An 18,055-nucleotide genomic window follows, 5' to 3' on the forward strand; every position below is an offset into this window, starting at 1 on the left:
GCCAAATTACAATGACTGTAAACAACGTTGAACTCTAAGTTACACATCTAGACAGAAGCACAAATGCACAGTAAATAACATCTTTGATACTGTGGTGGTAATGCATTGTAAAATGTAAAAAGTTGAACAATAAATAAATATAAAGGAAATAAACAGGAAAAAATTTTAACACAAAAGTGGAAAAGCTAACAAAACAAAACCAATAAAATAAAATAAAAAAAGTGCTTGACATGACTACTTCAAGAGATATAAAACATGGAGAGTGAAAAGCGAACCAAATAAAAGAAAGAATTATCAATTGCAACTACTGAAGGAATGAAGACATTTAGCAATATCAGTAAGACAAACAGAAATGAATAAACCCAGGAAATTGAGGGAATGTACAGTAAATGCCATCTTCGAGAGTGTGGCGGTACTGCATGTTAAAAGTAAGAAGTTGAACATATACAAATATAACTGGAGCAAACAGGAAAACACCAATCTCTTTTAATTGGTTTGTGTTCCACTCTCCATGTTTTATACCTCTTGAAGTAGCCTTGTCAACTAATAATTTTATTTTATTTTATTGGTTTTGTTTATTAATATAAACTGTTATAGGCCGTGCGGTTCTAGGCGCTGCAGTCTGGAACCGCGAGACCGCTACGGTCGCAGGTTCGAATCCTGCCTCGGGCATGGATGTGTGTGATGTCCTTAGGTTAGTTAGGTTTAAGTAGTTCTAAGTTCTAGGGGACGAATGACCTCAGAAGTTGAGTCCCATAGTGCTCAGAACCATAAACTATTATATAGGCATGCTTTTCCACTGCTGTGTTAAAGCTTGACCTGTTTACTCCCTTTATATTTCTTTATTGTTCAACTTTTTACAATGCATTACCACCACACTGTCAAAGATGTCGTTTACTGTGCGTTTGTGCTTCAATCTAGGTGTGTAACTTCTTTTCTAATGTCGTTTACAAAGATTGTAACTTCCTTAGCGACAATAGTCCTGTCCGCGTCTCGTGGTCGTGCGGTAGCGTTCTCGCTTCCCACGCCCGGGTTCCCGGGTTCGATTCCCGGCGGGGTCAGGGATTTTCTCTGCCTCGTGATGACTGGGTGTTGTGTGCTGTCCTTAGGTTAGTTAGGTTTAAGTAGTTCTAAGTTCTAGGGGACTGATGACCATAGATGTTAAGTCCCATAGTGCCCAGAGCCATTTGAACCGTTTTTGACAATACTCAGTAAACGTCTGATAATGGCCTTGTAAACCGAAAACCGGTTAATACAATATATTAATATTGTATAAAAAAAAGCAAACTAACACTTTTCATTTATTATCATGTCGTTCTACCAAGAACTGACGGAAGATTCAGTTAAAATGTATCACCGATATTGTGCAATCTGGCTCTCGAAAATACAGGGTGTTTGGGGACGAAAGGTCAACGTTTTAAACAGTGATAGCATAAGTAATTTTGAACAAAAAGTGTTATATGAATATAGGTCCTCAAATGCTTCGTTAGGGAGGTATGGGTATCGAAAGAAACTTTAATTCTGCAAAATTGATGTGCACAAAGTGAATGTATACACATACAAATGGACCGTAACGTGATTTTCTTGCAAACAGCGCACGGGTAAATGCCATGTTCACGCTATGCAACATACCGTGTATTATGGTCATGCGACGTACGTAGTACAATCAACCGTTGTTTGCGCAGTTGTGCCGTGTAAGCCGCATTGTGTAAGGATCATTAACTGTGTAGTGTATAGTGTTAACTGTGTTCGTACGAGCGCTGCTAACAATGCTACACGTCTACAGCAATGCGGAATACGCAGATATGGTGCATGTTTATGGTTTCTGCGACGATAGTACTACGGCTGCAAGAGAAGAATACCACAGGCGCTTTCCAACTCGACGATTACCTAATCGCAGGGTGTTCACCAAAGTGTTTATTACTTTGAGTGCAACAGGCTCTCTTCCAAGTAGACAGTTTTCGTCCGAGCGTGCGCGACCACAATCTTTGCAAGAACGGGAAGAAATTATCGCAATTGTTGAGCGAAGTCCCAGTACAAGCATCCGAAGAATGTCCCTGCGATGGATGTCCCATAGACACGTGTATGGGAAACATTACATGCGGAAAATCTATATCCATTTCACACACAGCGTGTCCAAAATCTCCACGTTGTCGACAATGCCCAACGACTTCAGTTCTGTCACTGGCTAATTGCGAATAGTCATCCGCTTCCATACATACTATTCACTGACGAAGCCCAATTTTCACGTCATGGAATAAACAACACACGCAATAATCATCGATGGTCAGGGGAAAATACACACGCTTCATTGGATATCAATTTCCAAGTCTGTTTTGCCATAAATGTTTGGTGCGGCTTGACCGGTAACCTTTTGATAGGTCCATTTATTATCAATCAGCAATTGACGGGAGAGAGGTACCTGCATTTTTTGGAAAATTCATTTGTGGAACTATTGCAAGACGTTCCTTTAGTCAAGCGAACTGGAATGTACTTTCAACACGACGGTGCCCCTGTACATGTTTCCTTACATGTGAGGGACCATCTCAAGGGCACTTATCGTAATCGCTGGTTGGTGTGGCGGTGCTATTAACTGGCCTCCAAGATCACCTGACCTTACACCTTCAGATTTCTGTTTATGTGGTTGGATGAAACCAGAGGTGCACATATTGAAGGTAAGTACACGAGATGAACTGCTTTGTCGCATCATGGACGCTGCTGAATTGATTAGGAACCAACCACAGGCAATTGAACAAGCAACACAACATGTTATCGCTACAGCGCGAAAGTGCGTTCATGGTTCTGTGAACTGTACAACATCTGTACGGTAAGAGATAAAGCCGTTTGTAAAAGAAGTGGGACGTCTTTTTCAACGAAATACATGTAACATGCACGTTGTAATGTATTATGTACTAAATGAAAAGTAAATAAACATTATGTAAAAATGTGTAACGCAACTGTACTTCCCTGTAATATTGTTTTCAAGAAAATCACGTTATGGTCCACTTGTATTGCGTATACGTTCAAGTTGTGCACTTGAATTTTGCAGAATTAAAGTTCGTTTCAACACCCATACCTCCATAACGAAGCATTTGCGGACGTATGTTCATATAAAATTTTTTGTTCATAATTACTTGTACTACCACTGTGTAAAATATTGATCTTTCCTCCCGGAACACACTGTATAATGAGGGAAACTCTCCATAAGAACTTCGCCGGCCGCGGTGACCGAGCACGTTCTAGGCGCTTCAGTCCGGAACCACACGACTGCTACGGTCGGAGGTTCGAATCCTGGTCGGCCAGGGTGGCCGAGCGGTTCTAGGCGCTACAGTCTGGAACCGCGCGACCGCTACGGCCCCAGGTTCGAATCATGCCTCTGGCATGGATGTGTGTGATGTCCTTAGGTTAGTTAGGTTTAAGTTGTTCTAAGTTTAGGGGACTGATGACCTCAGCTGTTAAGTCCCATAGTGTTCAAATGTGTGTGAAATCTTGTGGGACTTAACTGCTAAGGTCATCAGTCCCTAAGCTTACACACTACTTAACCTAAATTAACCTAAGGACAAACACACACACCCATGCCCGAGAGAGAACGCGAACCTCCGCCGGGACCAACCGCACAGTCCATGACTGCAGCGCCCAAGACCGCTCGGCTAATCCCGCGCGGCTGTCCCATAGTGCTCTGAGCCATTTGAACCATAAGAATTTCGCAGGGATCAAGATCGAAGATAAAAAAAATCCAGTCTCGCATCTGTCGACGATGTGTCCCAGTTGCCTAACTCCAGAAAAGAGCATGCTAATGAGAATAGTTTAAAGACAGCAGCGAGCAAGATTTGTCTGCTTGTGAATGAATCGAAGACCAAATGTCTGGTGATGGGGCAGGAGCCTACCTATTTCAGAGACTCACTCCGGCCACTGATAGTTAAAACCCGATCCTACAAAAGGGTCTACAACAGCCTTAATATTGTAGGCCTGGTGAGAATCAAACGTCTTGTACGGGCAGGTAATGCCGTTCGGATGATGGATAAGCACCGATAGCCTTCGTAATCCATGGTTTTTGTCCCCGCAGAAGAAGACCTCTAGGTGGAACAAACAAAAGATGGAGCGATGAAATCCACGAGAACTTGTTCCTGATCGGCACAAGGGCGATTGGCGGCAGGAAGGGGGAGATGGAATGCAGCGAAAGAGGAACCTTTTTAGCCGAGTGCGGTCCTCTGTGACTTATCGCTTATATTGAAGAAAGTAAAGTGAAGTAAGCCATGAATAATGACTGCAGTCGATGCTGTGCTTTAGGCCATACCGCCTTGTTCTTCAGGTTAATAGCTGAAGAATAGCGATATATAATCTCTCTTGCGATATTTAAAAAATAGAGCAGTGTGGAATGGAGGAATTATTCTTAAATCGCAAGCAACTGTCGACAACGCTGAATTCCATCCCGCCGTACTAGCTACATAGATCCTTGTTTGCGAATTACGATGCGCAGCGACTACAGCCATTATGAAGTAGATAAAATGTACTTGCAGTTGCTAATATGGACAACCATCAGCCGTATAATGGAATGTCCGCAATGAAAATTTGGGTCGGACCGTGGCTCGAACCGGGATTTCCCGCTTATCGCGAGCGGTCGCCTTGCCATTTGGGTATCCTTTTTTTTTTTTTTTCCTTTTTTCATTTTGTTCGATATAGTTCGTTCCATTTGGTCTGGGCAGACGACACAAGCTATCCATTCAAGTTTATCGTTGATTCCTTGACTCAGTTTTTTTATTACAGCGAGCACGCAGCCCTCTGACCAAACACGCTGAGCTACCGTGCCGGCGTGTATCCGAGCACGCATTTATGTCCGAAGGAATTTTCCACTGGAATTCGGCGTAACAGAGGTACTGTAATATCGCATTTATCCAGACACCGGGCAAGCTACTTTCAAGTAAAATTACTTCTCTATACGGGAATATACATAATGGATGTTCGAATACATGTTGTAGACACATGGTTGACGACATATGGAAGTCGGGGGCTGGCGGTGAGTTGTGCTCGGGTAGCCAAATGGTAGTAGCCTTTCGGCAGGCTAGCGGCACGGGCGTCTTATTTACTTCCTCGCCGCACAGGTCACTCGTGGAGTTGTTTACGTGATTCTGCCGTCTTTGCGCGCCATATTTCCTTCGAAAGAGAATGGCTTATGCCCACAGAAAATCGACACTGAAGATCAGCTTTTCACCTGAATATACTTGAAATACAGGGTGATTCAAAAAGAATACCACAACTTTAGGAATTTAAAACTCTGCAACGACAAAAGGCAGAGCTAAGCACTATCTGTCGGCGAATTAAGGGAGCTATAAAGTTTCATTTAGTTGTACATTTGTTCGCTTGAGGCGCTGTTGACTAGGCGTTTTTGGTCCCTTTTTCTTCGAAGGTGCTACTGTAACTGGACTACAGTATCTGGAGATGTTAGAGAATTGGCTGTTCCCTCAGCTCGAACAAGAAGCACAACAATTCATATTTCAGCAGATGGAGCGCCACCACATTGGCACTTATCTGACCGTAACTACCTGAGCGTCAACTACCCGAGGCGATGGATCGGCCGCCAGGCAGCCCGTGACAGAGCACTTCATCACTGGCCCTGATCTTACCCCCTGCGATTTTTTCTTATGGGGGTATGTTAAGGATATGGTGTTTCGGCCACCTCTCCCTGCCACCATTGATGATTTGAAACGAGAAATAACAGCAGCTATCCTAACTGTTATGCCTGATATGCTACAGAGAGTGTGGAACGAGTTGGAGTATCGGGTTGATATTGTTCGTGTGTCTGGAGGGGGCCATATTGAACATCTCTGAACTTGTTTTTGAGTGAAAAAAAAGTTTTTAAATACTCTTTGTAATGATGTATAACAGAAGGTTATATTATGTTGCTTTCATTAAATACACATTTTTAAAGTTGTGGTATTCTTTTTGAATCACCCTGTATAACAGTTTATCAGAGAAGAAGTGAAGATTGATTGCAACGATATTGTTGGCACCCACCTGTGTATAGTGAGCAGTGTGGTGTATGTGAAATTGATTAATGAAAAAGTCTGTGCCAGAATTCTACGTGCAACTAGAAGTAGTCTTAAGTTCCATCACTCTAATGGACACATCAGTGCCGCAACTGTGGAACATGCGAAACTGTATTTGGACTCCCTTTCGAGGTGCCTTCAGAGGTAGCAGTATGTGCATTCCGCCCATATGGAAAGGTGATTAGTCATACTGCTGAAATGTAGGTTCAGTTCACCACATAACTGGTTCTCAATGGAGTACAACAGATCCGCATAGAGCTAACCAAACATGTGCTGGCCTTCTTATACAGGGCCAGGCATTTAAAACTGTTTGAATATTTGGCGAAGGACACATCGGATTAAAAAATGGTAATAAACGTTTTTCACCTCGAAGACGGACATCCATTAACGGAACGCTCGACCCCCCCCCCCCCCCTGCACCACCCCGTAGGCGGGAGGCGGGATGGGTGACTTTGAAATCTTAAATAGGAACCCCTATTTTTTATTGTAGATTTTGATTCTACATGAAACAATATGTAACTTTTGTATGAAACATTTCTTTCGTTTCATGATAGATGGCGCTGTAACCGGGACACATGAACATGGGGTGATCATTGTTGCGAAACGGTAATATAAATCAAAGTACATTATTTGATATTTGGGGAAATGCTATTATCTGACACAGTCTACCCTCCCGCAGTGCATTCTTAGACTACGTTTAGCGTTACCCGGGAACAACGACGTGAGCGTAGTAGTACTGCGTTCCCTTTGGGGTGCTTGACTTTGGTGAGTCCCCTTCCCAATCACAAGCTCGGTATGCTTGATTACTGTGAGTCCCCTTGCGTCTCACTATCTGGGGGTGACAATGAGAATCACACCTTTCACGATGTTCATCCTATGCACGATTCTGTGGTGGAAGCACCAGCCTGCTCTCCATCTTCGCATGCACCAGGCACTGTGCCTATGGACGCTGAACAGTAGCTGAGCCAGCACCACTCTTCCACCGCCCACGCGACAATGCCTTTGGGCTCCATTGTAAGCACACCATCCATGCACGTTTGCGTGGTCTGATGATGTAGAAGACGTCGTTGTGTTAGCAGCAAATGCTGCTGCTCCAATCCACGACTGCTAATCGACAGGAGTACTGGATGGGCATGTGGAGCCTACTGGGACGACATTCCTCTTTGCTGCTCCTCTGCCTGCCTCCATCAGCGTCCCAGTAGTACCCTTTCCGCGACAAGCTTACAGGACTGACTCTGTCAGTGTCAACACTATTGGCACTCCTGTGAAACTACAAATCGTCCGCAAGATGTTGAGGATGTCAGACCTCAATGTTGACCTTCTGCAGGAAGTTCGCCTAGCAACGTTTCTTACTATCTAGACTATTTTTCTTACCCCACATCGTGTGCTGACAGTGGCAGTGGGACGGCTATCCTGTTAAAGGAAGGCATTGAGGTAGACGAAGTGGTTTACCTATCATCGGCAGCGGGTCTCGCTGTGCATTTCTATGGTGTCCAAATCATCGGTGTTTACACTTCCTCAGGCACAGGCAGGAATGGCCGCGTTTCTATTCAGAAGAGGTCTCTCCTCTGTTTGTGGGCTGCTACGACCATATTATCCTTGGTGGTGACTTCAGTTGTGTGTTATCCCAGAAGGACCAACATCCCCTTTTCACCATATGTCAGGAACTCAAGCTGCTCATGCAGGAACTGAACCTCACTGATACCTGGGACTGTACGCATGGTGATCGACCTGGATATACGTATGTCATGAGCCATTCAGCAAGTCTCTTATGTTTCCCATGAAATCGTAATTGCCACACTTGACGCTGAGATGCAACCTACGGCCTTCTCTGACGATATCGCCTACATTTGCATGACTTCCCTCCAGAGGGCCGGCCGCGGTGGCCGTGCGGTTCTAGGCGCTCCAGTATGGAGCTGCGCTGCTGCTACGGTCGCAGGTTCGAATCCTGCTTCGGGCATGGGTGTGTGTGATGTCTTTAGGTTAGTTAGGTTTAAGTAGTTCTAAGTTCTAGGGGACTGATGACCACAGCAGTTGAGTCCCATAGTGCTCAGAGCCATTTGAACCATTTGAACCCTCCAGAGGCAGGAAGTGTGGACAGTCGAGGCCCGTGGAAGCTGAATGTCGTCTATCTAAAGGATCCGGAATGCAGGCAGATCGTGGAGACGACGTAGAACAGCTGTGTGAAACGCCTTCCTGCATACGCTTTATCACTCTGGTGGTGGCTCGACTGCACCAAGCCTGCTTTATGTCGTTCGATGACAAATTACGAATGAAACAAAATGCTGTGGCAACGACATATTATGGCATATTATTTCACAATTTTCCACGAACTCTCAGTCCATGCACCCTCTGTTCAACGACAGGTTTAAATTCAACAGATTGAGGCGAAATTAACTTCCCTTATGCGACACAATAATACAGGTAAGCAGTCACGATTGGGTTCTAGGAGAACTCCCATCCCGGCATCATATTATCTGAGAGGAGCAGTGGTGTCAGCTGGTCAATGCCCACGACAATCCAGATCATGGCTGATTGACGTCCCACAATCATATTGCAAGTAGGGGGACAAGGGGGGTGCCAGGTCACTCTGAATTGTTGCCAAATTTATTCAAGATGGCGGCGATGCCGTCATCCAAGATGGCGACATGTAGACTTGGCAACAGTGCATGACGTCATCCAAGATGGCGGATATTGTCGGGAAAATAGGCCAATTGTGCTATGTCCACTAACCTAACCTCAAGAAAAAATGGCGGGAAATTTGAATTTTGGCGGGAAAATAGGCCAATTGTGCTACATCCACTAACCCAAGCCTCCAGAAGAAAAAAATGGCGGGAAGTTTGAGTTCCAACAGGAAAATGCATGCAAAAACTGTACTTACCTTTATTATTATTGATTATCATTTATTAACATTCATTATCATTTATGATTATTTATTATCATTTATTAGCATTTATCGACCTTCAGCAACTTGTCCTCCTCTAAAATAAATGAGTCAACGTTTGAACCGTCCCTAGTTGCAGCTCTGTCTCAATCAATCGATCATTACGCACACTCTCTGTTATCATTTCACACAGATGTGAGTAAGTTTAGACATGAATGATTCTCTGTCCTCCAGAAAAGCATCAAATACAGTATTCAACTCGCGTGTATCACTGCTACCTCAGTAGACATACACTATAACACGAACTCAATGAGAAAAAATTGACTGCCTTCCTTATTCCGCTCGCTTCGATTTCATCGTTTTCATGCATTCCTCTTGTTGCCACATACTTAACTCCATGTACAAATTCCCCCATGTGAACCAGAAGATAAGCAAGTATGTTCTCATTTTCATCGCATTTCGGTGTATATTAGGTTAGTTTATACCGATGCGCTAGTCAGTTTTCTCATTTCTTTCTATTTTCTGTCATATCCATCCATTCGACCACGACATAAGCTATCGTTCTGTGTTCTAAAATTGCCTCTAAATGTAACCAAGGCGTATCCAGTCACCTCCAAATCCGAAGCGCGCTTGCTCTGTTTTCTGCGTTCTCGCTTGCACAAGGACCCGTGGTGGACGGTGAGCTGTCGGCATCGACCGGTTTGAACGTGCCCAGAAAAACAACTTTGTCGCCAAAAGTGTGGCAGGGAACGGCCGACCGTTGTGTGATTCAGCTCCGAGGCAAACAATTTTGGCGGGAAACGTGCGGAGGCGACGAATACACGTGGTGAGCGGACAAGGGACATCAAACTCGGCACGTTCCAGCGTGTCCAGCGAAACATGTTTACGACATGGGAGCGATCGCTGGGCTCGCCCCCAGCGTACCGACAGTCCAGCGAGTGGCCGGCCGCCTCACGTGACAGGCGTCGGCAGTGTCTCCGCGCGCTGGCCAGGTGGTGGTGAGGATTTGAACTAATTCGGTTGGAGCGCGAACGTCGTAACGACTGCACTGCGATATCAAAGATGTGTGTGCTGACTGTGCTGGAGAACAAGTGATGACCGTACTGCTTGAAATAAAGTCTTCAGTCCCTTCCCCCCCTGCAAAATCAAAAGACGTGACTTACGTTACTATAAGAGCAGTGTATTATTTGACGCGATTATGATAGGCTACCAATGAAAAAAGATAAGTGACAGAGAAAGTTCGTACATGTGATCAATTATGGTGTTGGGATTTGAACTTGTGATAGATTTTTGTTATGGATGTAAGGTAAATGGCTTTCTTGCCGAGAAAATCGGCCATCTTGAATAAATAATAAATGATAATAATAAATAGAAGTACAGTTTTCGAGACATTATCGTGTTGGAATTTGAATTTGGCACAATTTTCTAGTGGAGGTAAGCCTATAATAATAAATAATAATAATACTAATAATAATAAATGATAATGAATGATATTAAATGACAATGAATGATAATGAATGTTAATAAATGATAATGAATAATAATAATAAGCAAAAGTACGGTTTTGCAGCCATTATTGTGTTGGAATTTGAATTTGGAGGGAATTTTCTAGTGGAGGCAGGTCAATAATAATAAATAATAATAAATGCTAATAAATGATAATAAATAATAATAAATGATAATGAATGTTAATAAATGATAATCAGTAATAATAAAGATAAGTACAGTTTTTGCATGCTTTATCCTGTTGGAATTCAAACTTCCCGCCATTTTTTTCTTCTGGAGGCTTGGGTTAGTGGACGTAGCACAATTGGCCTATTTTCCCGCCATAATTCAAATTTCCCGCCATTTTTTCTTGAGGTTAGGTTAGTGGACATAGCACAATTGGCCTATTTTCCCGCCAAAATCCGCCATCTTGGATGATGTCATGCGCTGTTGCCAAGTCTACATGCCGCCATCTTGAATAAATTTGGCAATAATGCAGAGTGAGCTGGCACCCCCCTTGTCTCAATACTATTGCAGACCCCTTTGTGGATCACTAGAAACAGTTTTATACAAGCATAGGACCAGAAAATCGCAGTAATGAATGATGTCCTCCACTGTTTGACAGGAATCCTTGATGGGGCCGTTGCAGAGATTCTCACAGCGACTATTACGACTGATGATGTCACTGATGCTCTACATAAGGTAGTGGCAAAGAAACCCCCAGGGCCTGACGGCTTTCTGCTGGCGTTTTACCGCACATTCCAAAACATTGCGGCTTCATGCTAGACTGCAGTGTATAAAGAACTGACGAACTCTGGTCTTCCACTCCCATCGGGAGAGCGGGGAGTTGTACATTATCGGTTGCTGTCCAGGTTAAATAGTGACTTCAAGGTTCTTACCCGGATCCTTGCCGCCCTCAAGTCATCTCTATGGATCAAACGTGCTTTGGTGGTGACAGTAACATTCATAGAGCTCTTAGCGATTACCATGACATCATAGGCCTGGCAGTGACCTGATGCGTTACCTTAGTGACGGTGGACTTCGATCACGCCTTTGATATAGTGAGTCACGACTTTCTAAAAAAATTGCTCCAACGGATGGCCTTCCCCCACACATTTGTACTCATCTTCTTGTGATTCCTCCGAGGTGCCATGTTATGAGTGCTGGTCAATGGCCATGTGGTGGGCCATTACTATCATGCAATCAGTCCACCAGCGATGTCCGATCTCAATGATCCTTAAGTCATCTCCCTTGAGCCACCGTTACACGGTTTGAGGAGTTGGTTGACAGGGATAACAATGAAGGGGCATGCTTTCATCTGACATGCGTATGCAGATGACGTGGTGTTCTTATTTCCATAGTGGGATGAAGTGTGAGAGGCACTGGAATGGATCAACCAGTATGGGACTGCTGTGGGAAGTCGTGTGGGCCTGACGAAATCAGGTGCTATGTTCGTTAGTTAGAGGTCTTTCAGCAGGGAGTGTGGCTCCGTTGCCATTAGTGGACAAGCTCAAATGATTGCAGACCACCTTCATGGGCGGTATACAGTGCACAATCTCATTTAACTATAAACGCCTGCTTCAGGCTATCCGCATGAACATTTGCAGCAACCTCCTGAGAGCACTGGACATGATACAGTGGGTGGATTTTGTTAACACTTGTCTGGCTTCATGACTATCCCATTTAACAAACATTTTACCGATGCCAAAGGCAATGGCACACAGACTGCAGGAGGTTTTTGGCTACTTTGTAAGTGTGGGTCTTACCTTTAAAGCCCACTACGACATGCTGACACTTCCTCCTCGAGACAGCGGCCTTGGTCTTGTCAACGTCCGATCGAGAGCAGCTGCCCTTTATGTAAGTACGATTGTTGAATCGTGGAGGTGCCACCAAACCAGATTATTGGGAAGCCTGATTGATGAACTGCCCCCCCCCCTCTCCTGGGTGGCATCTGTTGCAGTAGCACATAATTCTTCCTCTCTCTCACATGCCAGGACATTTTTCTTCGAATACAGTTATGTCCATGGCAAACTGCCCAGTACCAGGAACCCTAATGCACGTGATATTTATCGCCTAATGATGAGAAATCATACTCGAATGCTGTGAAAAGCTGATGTCCTACAATCACATGGGCCGTGATTTGGTGTTTGTGCACCATGACATCCTTGACATAAGCGCTCGTCCGACCTGGTATCTGGTTGTTAACGGGAAATAATTGACACAGTTTTGTCTACATGCCATTAACATGACAGATTCATCAGTTTGCCGTCGTTGTCACATGCTTGATATGGACGAACATCTGATCTGTAGATCTTCTTCAGAGATGTACCAGCTGATTCAGAAAAAGCTTGCCTTTGTCCTGCGTATGGATCCCCATGCCATTACACTGAAGACATTTTTATTCCCAGATGAGATTTATTTCCCACGTACAAAGACCAACGTGGTGATCTGGATAAAAGGCCTCTCGATCTTTTATTTGTTCCATGAAGGCGATAAGAGTGTTCCCAATTTTTGGACATTCCTGCAAGGTTGCTTTACTTTCCTCATGCACAATCCGAGGATACCGTCGGTATTATGCTAACTTTTCGGATAGTGTCTTCTTCAACCCCCCCTGCAGTTGGGATGTCCCAGGCATGAGAAGGTGTACTGGCAAAACGAAGCATTCTTTGTGAAGGTGGTCCTGGAACACACCTGCCATGAGATTCTTAGTATGCTTACTCACAAGTTGGTGAGGTGAGGATGCCATGTTGTTTGTTTTGCCAGGAGGGTGTTTTTAATTCCATTTATGTTTTGTTTGTCATTGATGCTAATTGCACATTCGCCTGAATGGCGTCGTATGTGATCTAAATAAATTTAAAAAACAGAGAATATAGAAAATTAAGAAAAAATAAATAAGGAATAGCAAAAACGGGGTTTAAAAATAAGAAAACAAAAAAAATCGAAAAAGTCACCAAGGGGTCCTGGGTTCAAGTAGCGGTCTGGCACACATTTTCACTTGTATGCGCTGATTCCACAGAAAGTCCTGACGCAACTGGTATCATTAGTTCCTTCCCTGTCCTTCTTTCTCTCCTCATCTCCCACTTCAATTTACATAGTAAGAAAATTATTACATAAAAGAAAACGAATAAAATCGTAAGGCAACCACTCGAGATAAGCAGGAAGTCTGGGTTCAAGTCCTGGGCCGGCACAGGTTTTCATTGTCCTCGTTCCATTATGCAGCCGATGGTTGTCCAATTCGCAACTGTGAATACATTCCATGTACTTAATTTCATGACTTACATAACACAAAATATTTGTTATAATGTATATTAACATTGATTAACATATCCATGACACAGACACAGACATACAGAAAGCAGAAATAACGCACTGCAACTGTAGAATATGTCGTTGGAAGTGACTGGATGAATTAGAGTACAATTTTATACTATCCTGTCCAACCAGAAAAACAGGGCATTTGCGCTAGATGTTGACAACTGTTCTAAATTTACAAGCAATTTTGGAGTACTTGACGAGAAGTGATACTATCATTGCATCGGTAGAAGCGACATAAAATCGATAAATTTAGGAAATTTGATGAAAAACATGTATAGTTACGGCATAAAGTCAAGCGCTTGCACGCCAGACAGGAACGACAGGGAAGAAAAAGGCTGTGCCAGCCAATCGCACGCTTACCAGACGTCCTTCCAGGACGACAACGCGGCAGCAGCAGCCCCTATGTGAAGAGGACATAAGCGCCACGACCGACTGCTGACGGCCCAGTTCAATAGCAGCGTCAAATCTAGACACTTCGCTTATGCTCTCTATGTAGCACAGACTTGGAATTGTTTATAGTGAAGAAGATTGAGCATTTTGTATTTCATCCTTTGCTTGCGACACATCTGTGTAACTGCAAAAGTTAATTATTGTAATTTTCTTTTAGTAATAAAAGTCATTATACGACTGGCTTGATTGCTTGTCTAGCGATATGAGTATGCAGGCTTCCTAGACACCATATAAATCGTGGGAAAATACGCAAAAATATGGGGAAATTTAGGGGGAATAAGGGAGCACTTGCACGCCTTCTGCTTGGTACAGGGAAATTCTTGTACATGTAATGCGTATGTGACAGCAAGAGGAATAGAGAAAAAGTTGACATGGAAGTACCAAGAACCAGGGAAACAGTCGTTTTTCGTCGACAGCGATGAGATGGCTGGATGACCACGAAATGCAGAGTAATAATTTTATATACATCGTATCACAAGTTGTTACACAAAAGTTATCGGCAACCACCTTATAGATATTTATAAAGCGACCTTAGCTAAAGAGCATCGTATTACCAGCTGAGGTACTTCAGTACACAACTACAGAATGGATCGCGTGTTAGACCCTGTGCAAGACTGTTTAGCCGTTTTAAAACCCAACGAACAGTATTTACAGTGCGCTTCTCTGTGCTCTCCACCATACATGCAAGTTGACTGCTGCCTTTGATGCCTTCGTGGAAAAGCACATGATCTGCCTCTAAACTGCCATGGATCTGCATTAAAAGATGACAGAAAGTAGGTTGTACGAGGTATGATTTAATGGTAGGCTGATGATGCATTCTAGAGAGAGGGAGGTGTTACTGCAGGTCATTTATCACGCACTTTTTTCCCTTGTTCTCTTAGGGTGCATCAGTTTTGTGGTATAACTTGCGATCAACTTGTATACAGTTGCGTGTTCTGTGTGTTGTCTTCGAGCGCCATCTACATGCAGTAATTAACAGCACATGTCTCTATACCACAGTCAGCGGAGGGCTTCCAGCGCGTTTGTGATGAATCATGTTCGTCGTTGGAAAACCTACTGCAAACCTCCCTTAGATGAACAAAGATGTATGCGAAGTACTCCATTTCTCTGCCATGTCTTGGACATAAATCGAGTCTTCAGTATCATAACTAGAGTGATTCTAAGTTGGTGACAGATGTTTGTTAGGTACTGCAAACCCTATGTATACATTTGCTCGACAGTTGTCCTGTTTACCGAATTGGAGCAGCATGGTGTGTAATTTCACATATGAAACACCACTGCTATGTATTTGTCTGTTTCCTTTTTCGAGTCATTTTCCGTTGCTGACGATTATTTTTTAGGACTGAGGTGAGTGTAGTATAATTTCTGATTCGTAATTGAATGTGAAGAGTGGGTGCTTTATATCTCCGGAAACCTATACTGTGCATGTATCACGAAGAATCTATGTTTTTCTTTGGTGTACGAGGAAGTAGATTTATCATCTTAAAGTTTGTCACAGTAGTGAGTGGGATAGGAAACTTGGAGGTTGGATGTATGTCAGATATTGGACATATATGTTCTGCATTAGAGTATTAAGAGTGTTGTACTGTGCTTGACTAATATTTTGCAAACCACATGACAGTAACATTATATCATGTTTAAGAGCATAATCGTGTAGCCTCAGGAGTGTGCATGTTTATGTTCTATCATTTCTCTCTTGCTGATATCTTCTTGGCATTGACCTAGATACTAGAGCATTACTTTAGAATTGATGGCACAGTTAAGTTATGTAAAGTGCTTCAAACTTCGTCCACCTGGAGCACCATCATGTATGAACTACACACTTCTTCTTAACAGACTGTTACATCATCACAACACTCTCATATCTACTATACACCTATAAGGGGTGCTAACCGCTTTGACAAGTGTTTATATGGAGAGATCTTGTGTATTCGGATGGCTGCCATGAATAAGATTCTTGCGGAACAGTCTTCACTGAACAGCAGTTATGGACTCAGCTCGCTCCGTTCCTTCACAAGACGTGGAATGTATTGGGTATAGTACCCTCCTACTTCTGGTCACCTGCAAGTTAAATCGCTGACAGTGTTTTAGGGAGAATTGGTTAAAGACAATGTGGGGAGATCTTTCAATCTCCTACTTTATCCTAAGAATGCGGGAATGCTGTGTGACTCCCTTTCACACAGGGAAAGATGGCCAATCGTAATCATAAGTTATGCACTATGATCGAAGTCCTGGAAATATGTAGATAATTTAACTGCATCAGTATACGACACTGTCTGGTATACTTTAATATATATGATCGAGAATTAAGCATGAATGGACATACTTTGCAGTCGTCTACCTATGTTTGCAATCTTATATAAGGTACACACAAAGAAGTGGAGGGGTGGTTTAGTGATGACACAGAAATTGGGAAGCAATCTGCCATGTCATTGGTTGATGTACAAATCACAGAAAAACTGGTGAATTTGATAAAATTGATTGCACTGACGACTGTGGTGCTTATAACAGTACATCTTCTCGTATTGACAGTGTCTTTTCTATCCCGTCCATCCATTGGTATGTTGTTGATTACCACATAATGATTGACTGACATCACTTGTTTGAGATCAAGAGAGTCTTGTTGGAAGCAACATCTTCAGCACCGAAACAATGATGCGTACATGACCACAACATAAGGAATCAATGGAAATGGAACACCAAGGCATCTGCTACCCCATCAACGTCGAAGATGAGACTAAGTGTAGAGGTGATCACATTCGGGCAGCTGGTTGGAAACGCTCCACAATGCTGCAAACTCTTCCAGTTTCCATACGTTGCGATGTCTACCACATTTTTGTCAATAAGAAACACCGTCTCTGTCTTTTATTTCAACCAGCCTGTGTGCTGTGAGAGCAATAGTAGCATAGTTTACACCATGTGGTGGCCAGCTTTCAGTCAGAGCCAATGGATCAAAACATGTTAATGTCCATTTAGCACATGACACAGACACTGAAGTCGTGGTGGAAGAACAAAATGTAGGCCGGTGTACAAAGCTGTAGTCGGGCACTGCTTGGATGTGTTACAGCAGAAAAAAACAATGTATCGAACTGCTTACGAAAGAACAACCCTCTCTTGCAATTGATAATGGTCCTCCGACAGTACGGGTGAGGAAACTTTACACTGGTCTTCGATTACTGGCTACCTGCTCCAGTGGACCAGTATCTGTATATTTAATAGGATTGTTACATGCGCTCCATGTCAGCAAACAAACAGTATTTGTTTTCGATATGTCGAAAGAGAGTGATGCGATAATATAGAGTTCTCTGCTGGGTGACGTTAGTGGAGTTTTTATAATTCATAGTTTTTTTTTCTGTTGGAGGGTTCAAATTGAAGAGGACAGAGAGAATGTTCGGTTGACAGATGTGAATGCACCCTGAGGCACGCAAATCTCCTATGGACTGCAGTACCAGTATGTAGTTTGCAGATGCACCACAATGCAGTAACAAAATCCTCATCCTTTTTCCATTTCTCGTATGACGTGGTGACTTCAAAATTTTTCTGATAAGAAACACCACTGTAACTGCTCATACTGTCTTTCCTACTACCTCGTGTTGCAGGAGAATACTTCATTTGGCACTGGCCTTACACATCGTACATGTTTTGCGGAGCTATGACAACATGTTCTCATTTCCGGCGAGTGGTCAAAACGCGGTCCCGTCATATTAACTCAGCTCGCCTTGTTTCTCCATGGGATGCAGAAGGTCATAGATATAGGCTCTTTCCAAATCTCCTCTCTGTACTGACTCGAATTGGAACAATTTCATGGACAAAGCTGTAGGGAGGGTGGGACAGAGGCTGAGGAACAGTTACAAGATGCAGAGGGACTGTCTAA

Source organism: Schistocerca piceifrons, chromosome 2 (assembly GCF_021461385.2).
Source record: "Schistocerca piceifrons isolate TAMUIC-IGC-003096 chromosome 2, iqSchPice1.1, whole genome shotgun sequence".
Lineage (NCBI taxonomy): Eukaryota > Metazoa > Arthropoda > Insecta > Orthoptera > Acrididae > Schistocerca > Schistocerca piceifrons.